This window comes from Meriones unguiculatus (assembly GCF_030254825.1).
Source record: "Meriones unguiculatus strain TT.TT164.6M chromosome 13 unlocalized genomic scaffold, Bangor_MerUng_6.1 Chr13_unordered_Scaffold_39, whole genome shotgun sequence".
In the NCBI taxonomy this organism is placed as follows: domain Eukaryota; kingdom Metazoa; phylum Chordata; class Mammalia; order Rodentia; family Muridae; genus Meriones; species Meriones unguiculatus.
This window is the reverse complement of record NW_026843648.1, coordinates 3,384,805-3,390,678: the sequence shown is the minus strand read 5'-3', so window position 1 is coordinate 3,390,678 and position 5,874 is coordinate 3,384,805. Positions and strand designations below refer to the sequence as shown.

The window sequence follows — 5,874 nt, the reverse complement described above, 5'->3', positions numbered from 1 at the left end:
GGGGTTTGAGCATCTTAGCCAGCATACTCCTTCCTGATTAACTTCCTTAGGTGTACAGATTTTAGTATTTTTATCCTATATTTTATATCCTATATCTACTTATGAGTGAGTATATACTCTGTGAGTCTTTCTGCTTCTGGGATACCTCACTCAGGATGATCTTTTCCACTTCCCACCATTAACCTGCAAATTTCATGTTTTCCTTGTTTCTTTATTGCTGAGTAATAGTCCATCATATAGATATACCACAATTTCTGTATTCATTCTTCAACTGAGGGCCATCTGTGCTGTTTCCAGCTTCTGGCTATTACAAAAAAGCTATTACAAACATAGTTGAGCAGATATCCTTGTTGTATAGTTGAGGGCCTTTTGGATATATGCTTAGGAGTGGTATAGCTGGATCTTGAGGACACGCTATTCCTAATTGTCTGAGAAAGTGCCAGGTTGATTTGTAAAGTGGTTGTATAAGTTTACATTCTCACCAGCAATGAAGGAGGGTTCCCTTTTCTCCAAATCCTATCCATCATGAGTTGTCACTTGAGTTATTTGTCTTAGTCATTTTGATGGGTGTAAGGTGAAATCTCAGGGTGGTTTTGGTTTGCATTTCCCTGATGACTAAGAATTTTGAACATTTCTTTAAGTGTTTCTCTGCCATTCTATATTCCTCTATTGAGAATTCTCTGTTTAGCTCTGTACCCCCCCTTTTTTTTAATTTGTGTTACTTGATTTGTTGCTGTTTAACTTCTTGAAATCTTTATAAACACTGGATACTAACCTTCTGTCAGATATAGGGTTGGTGAAAATCCTTTCCCAATCTGTAGGCAGTCATTTTATGTTGACAACAGTTTCCTTTGACTTATAAAAGTTTTTCTGTTTCATGAGGTCCCATTTATTGATTGTTGCTCTTAGAGCCTGTACTGTTGAAGTTCTGTTCAGGAAGTTGTCCCTTGTTCCAATGAGTTCAAGGCTCTTCCTCACTTTTTCTTCTCACAGGGTTAGTATGTCTGGTTTTATACTGAGGTCTTTGATCCACCTGAACTTTAGTTTTGTGCAGAGTGATAAATATGGATCTATTTGCATTTTCCTACATGTAGACATCCAGTTAGACCAGCACCTTTTGTTGAAAATGATATCTTTTTTCCATTGTATGGTATTGGCATCTTTGTCAAAAATCAGGAGTCCATAGTGTGTGGGTGTATTTCTGGGACTTCTATCCGATTCCATAGATCCACTAGTTGATGTCTATGCAAGTACCATGCAGTTCTTATTACTGTTGCTCTATAGTGCAGCTTGAGATCAGGGATGGAGATACTGCCAGAAGATCTTTTATTATGGAAGATTGTTTTAGCAATTCTGGGTTTCTTGTTATTCCATATGAAGTTGGAAATTTTTCTTTAAAGGTCTGTGAAGATTTGTGTTGGTAATTTGATGGGAATTACATTAAATCTGTAGATTGCATTTGGTAAGAGGACCATTTTTACTATGTTTATCCTGCCAAGCCATGAGCATGAGAGATCTTCCCATCTTCTGATATCTTCTTCTATTTCTTTCTTTAGAGACTTGAAATTTTTTCATACAAGTCTTTGACTTGCTTGGTTAGGGTCACACCAAGGTACTTTATGTCCTTTTTGACTATTGTGAAGTGTGTTGTTTACCTAATTTCTTTCTCAGCACTTTTGTCTTTTGTGTACAGAAGGGCTACTTATTTTTTTAGTTGATTTTGTATCCAGCCACATTGCTGAAAGTATTTGGCCACTTTAGGGGTTCCCTGGTAGAATTTTGGGGGTCACTCAGGTATACTATCATATCATCTACAAATAGTGATACTTTGACTTCTTCTTTTCCCATTTGTATCCCCTTGATCTCCTTCAACTGTCTTATTACTCTAGCAAAGACTTCGAGAACTATGTTGAAGAGATATGGAGAGAGGGGACAGCCTTGCCTTGTCCCTGAATTCAGTGGGATTGCTTTCAGTTTCTCTCCATTCAGTTTGATGTTGGCTATATGTTTGCTGTATATCGCCTTTACTATGTTTAGGTATATGCCCTGTATCCCTGATCTCTCCAATACTTTAAACATAAATGGATGCTGGATTTTTTAAAATGCCTTTTCAGCATCTAAGGAGATTATCATGTGTTTATTTTTCTTTCAGTTTGTTAATATGGTGGATCATATCGACAGATTTTTGCATCTTGAACCACCCCTGCATACCTGGCCTGAAGCCTACTTGGTTGTAGTGGATGATACATTTGATGTGTTTTTGTATTGGGTTTGCAAAGTATTTTGTTGAGTATTTTTTCATCAATGTTCATAAGGGAGATTGGCGTGAAATAGTCTTTATGCTGGGGTATCCAGGGCTGCTTGCTCTTGAATAACTAGGTTCTGGAGATGCCATATTGCTTTGTCTTTTGCTGATTGAGCTTTTATACTGGCCTCTTCCCATTGGGATATCCTAGGTTTTGGATGTTAGTTTCTGGTACTTCCTGGAATCCTGTGGTGGGTCGAATCCCCTTGGCAGGAAGATGATTTTTCCCAAAGGAGCTCTCCTCCGTTTTTTCGGTATGGTCACTGAATGACAGGTGTTTTTCAGGAATTGCCACAGCTCATCTCAGGCATACAGACCTGAGTAGTAATTGTTGCCTTTGTTAGTAAAAGGGGCTATTCTCTCACCCAGAGAAGTTCTGGAGACAGCTGCCCTGCTACTGGGTTTCTTGCTGTAAATGTAGTGAGCTGCTGCTGTAACCTGAGTGCCCTGTGGCTTGGTCAGTTTAGTTAGGGATAACTGGTTGTTCCTTGGAGCAGTATCTGGGGGTTGATCTCAGGAAACCCAGGCTTCTGTAGGTCTCAGTTTGGAGCTCTGTGCCCCAGTACCCAAGTGGTAATCTGTGGCAGGTGAGCACCACTCTCATGTGTACAGCAGGAGGCTAGAGTAGGAGCCTGTGGATAACCAGAAACTTTTCTGGAGCTAGGTGTCCTGAGGTAGGGCCAGATATTTCTCCCACCTTTGGGTTTTCTTTCAATGGGAAGACTCAGTCTGTCATGTTTGACATAGTATGTAGAATGTGTAGGCACTTGCCAATGATGGCTCCAAGCTGGTGACTGGGAAAGAATCTGAGAACTTTTCCAAGAATGTTCCTGTGTATGGTGGATGTAGTGTGTGTGTGGGGAGTTGGCTGAGTTCTCTAATCTGGGATCTGCTGTTTCCCTGCCTGTGGGGTTTTCTCCAGACGGGGAAACCCAGCCTCTAGAGTCGTGGCGCACACAGTTCTGTGATGCAGAGTAGGGTATGGAGGGCTAGCGGCTGGAGGCGCACTCAGGCCTGACAGCTGTGCACCCACCAGTCTGCAGGACCTTTCCATGGATAGACTGGGTGATCTGAGATCAATCCTGCTTTCTTCTTCCCTGTTTCTTTTCTAGACTGGGGCTCCCAGTCTCTGGTGCTCTGGAGAACATAATTTAGTCTGGAAAGGTTATCAGGACACAAAGGTGTATCCTGCGACCCAGGATATCTTCCAAGTTCTCGCTAAGTGACCTGAGAGTGGACCTGACTGACTCCCACACCGTGGAGTTTCCTCTCACCTGGGAAAAAGGATCTTTGTTGTTTTAGGGCCCAGAGTTCAGTCTTTTAGTTGCTGTACCAACATTGCTGTCCTACTCCTCAGACCCAATGTCCTCCTGGCACTGCCATCTTGGATTCCCCCCTTCCTCATCCCTTTCAAATAATTTTGGTTGAAAGTCTATTTTATTAGATATTAGAATAGCTACTCCTGCTTGCTTCTTGGGTCCACTTGCTTGAAAACCTTATTCCTGCTGCAACATCCCAGGAACTTTCCCAGAGATTAGCTGGGTGCTCTGAGGTTGGACCGATTGTTTCCCTCATCATTGGTTTTCTTCTTACATTTGAAACACAGTCCGTTGGGACCCACAAATCCACCTATTGGACGCCATGCAGTCTCTGCTACCCAGCTTATCAGACACAGTGTGCAATCAGCCCAACCATCTGTGATCTATTTTTAATTTTTACCGAATATGAGTATTTTGATTGTATGCATGAATATGCACGTCTTGTGTGCCTAATCCTCACAGTAGTCTGAAGATGTCTTCAGAACTCATGAACTTATAGCAATTGATAGTAGTGGGTCCCAGGAAATCACTGACAATTGAGCCCAGTAATTTGAAAGAGCAGCAAGAACTCCTCACTGCTGAGCCATCTGTCCTGTTTTATGTTGCTTATTTATGATCAGCATTTACATTGGTAATATTTTCATCTTTCTCTTTTTAGCTGTTTAAACATGCATTCCCTTTTAGTAAGATATCATTGAAGTTACAGTTTAAGCTGGGGCAGTGCAGATTTCTGGAAAACAAATATACAACAGGAGTGAATGTATAATTTCTTGTAGAAGCTTCAGTAAAGACCTCTGAGTTCTTTCAATATTTTGTGTTTGTTTGATTGACTTTTAGAGGAGGCTCTGTCTTACTATATAGGTCTGGCTGTCCTAGAACTCTTTGAATAGGTAATGCTGACATCTAGCTCAATAAGATACACCTGCATCTGCCTCCTGAGTGATGGAATTGAAGGCATGACAGAATACACCCAGCTTGTCCACCATTTTTTTGTAGTTAGTAACTGTTAATAAATTTCTCTGATCTGTACTTAGTATTGTTCATCTGTTAATTTCTCTCTCTGTGTGTCTCTGTCTCTCTGTCTCTGTCTCTCTATTTCACACTCTTCTCTATGTTTGCCTTTGTCCACATTAATTGTCATGTCTATTCCAAAGCTATATCCTCTTCAAAAAGTTCAGATATGATACAGTTAAAACTTGTTATTCCATTTTCTTCTAAAATGACTTAGTGATAACATTAACACTTCTTTTTTAATAGAAAAGTTTTAATCTTTATTTTTAATCTATAGACTACATTATTTAGTAAGGAGGATATACAAAACAATGATCAGAGAATAATCATGTGTTATATTCCTTTTCTTTTGTCTGGTCACTCAGAAATATGATGTTATTGGCTATGATTGTTGTTGCTTGCCACTCACATTATTTTTATCCATGTATTCACTGTAGTCCACTTTCCCTTCCACAAATATATGAGCCCCCCTCTTCACATACTGATATGCCACATCCCTGAGCCCTGGTCAAAACATAATATTCAGTACCATGTTGTCTTTTGACTGATGTTACCCATCTGTTCAGTGTCCCCTGATCAACACATCTCATTTGTTGCTATATAAAATATCATGACTATGTTTTGTCCTTCTACTTGTCTCATGACAGGGTCCTGACCTACTCACCCAAGTAACTGAAGATGATTCATAGATTGCTCTAGAACCCAACTAATGGCTACTTTACATTCATGTCTTACAAACTGATGAAACACAGATTTTTGAAGCACGCCTTTGGTTTTTTTGTTTTGTTTTGTTTTGTTTTGAATCTAACCTTTAGGCTTTTTCATCTCCCCTACTTCACATCATGCATAGCACCCAACTGTATAACATTAGCACTTCTGTGTCAGAAAATAAATGGAAGAAACAGTAGAATTATATGATTATATTGACAATGAAGTATAAATTTATATTGTTGCCACTGTTTCTGTTGTACAAATGTATGGTATATTTTAGAATTCAGTGACCTTCACTGATGTGCATGTGAAATTCAGCCAAGAAGAGTGGGCCTTGCTGGAACCTTCCCAGAAGCAACTCTACAAAGGTGTGATGCTAGAGACCTGTGAAAACCTCACTGCTATAGGTAAGACTGCAATTTTTCTTTCACTTTTAAAATAAAGAGACAACTCTTACTTTGTTATTGATCCTCTTCTGTTATTCCAATTGAGAATGAGGAGGAATGAGGTAAATAAATCAGGCATGGT

At 39.7% G+C, this 5,874-nt stretch overlaps 1 pseudogene; it reads right to left on the bottom strand.

The window, feature by feature from the left end:
• Nucleotides 1–4,982: 4,982 nt before the first annotated feature.
• On the bottom strand, nt 4,983–5,394 carry LOC132651090 (single-stranded DNA-binding protein, mitochondrial-like; annotated as a pseudogene).
• Between the last annotated feature and the right edge of the window lie 480 nt (nt 5,395–5,874).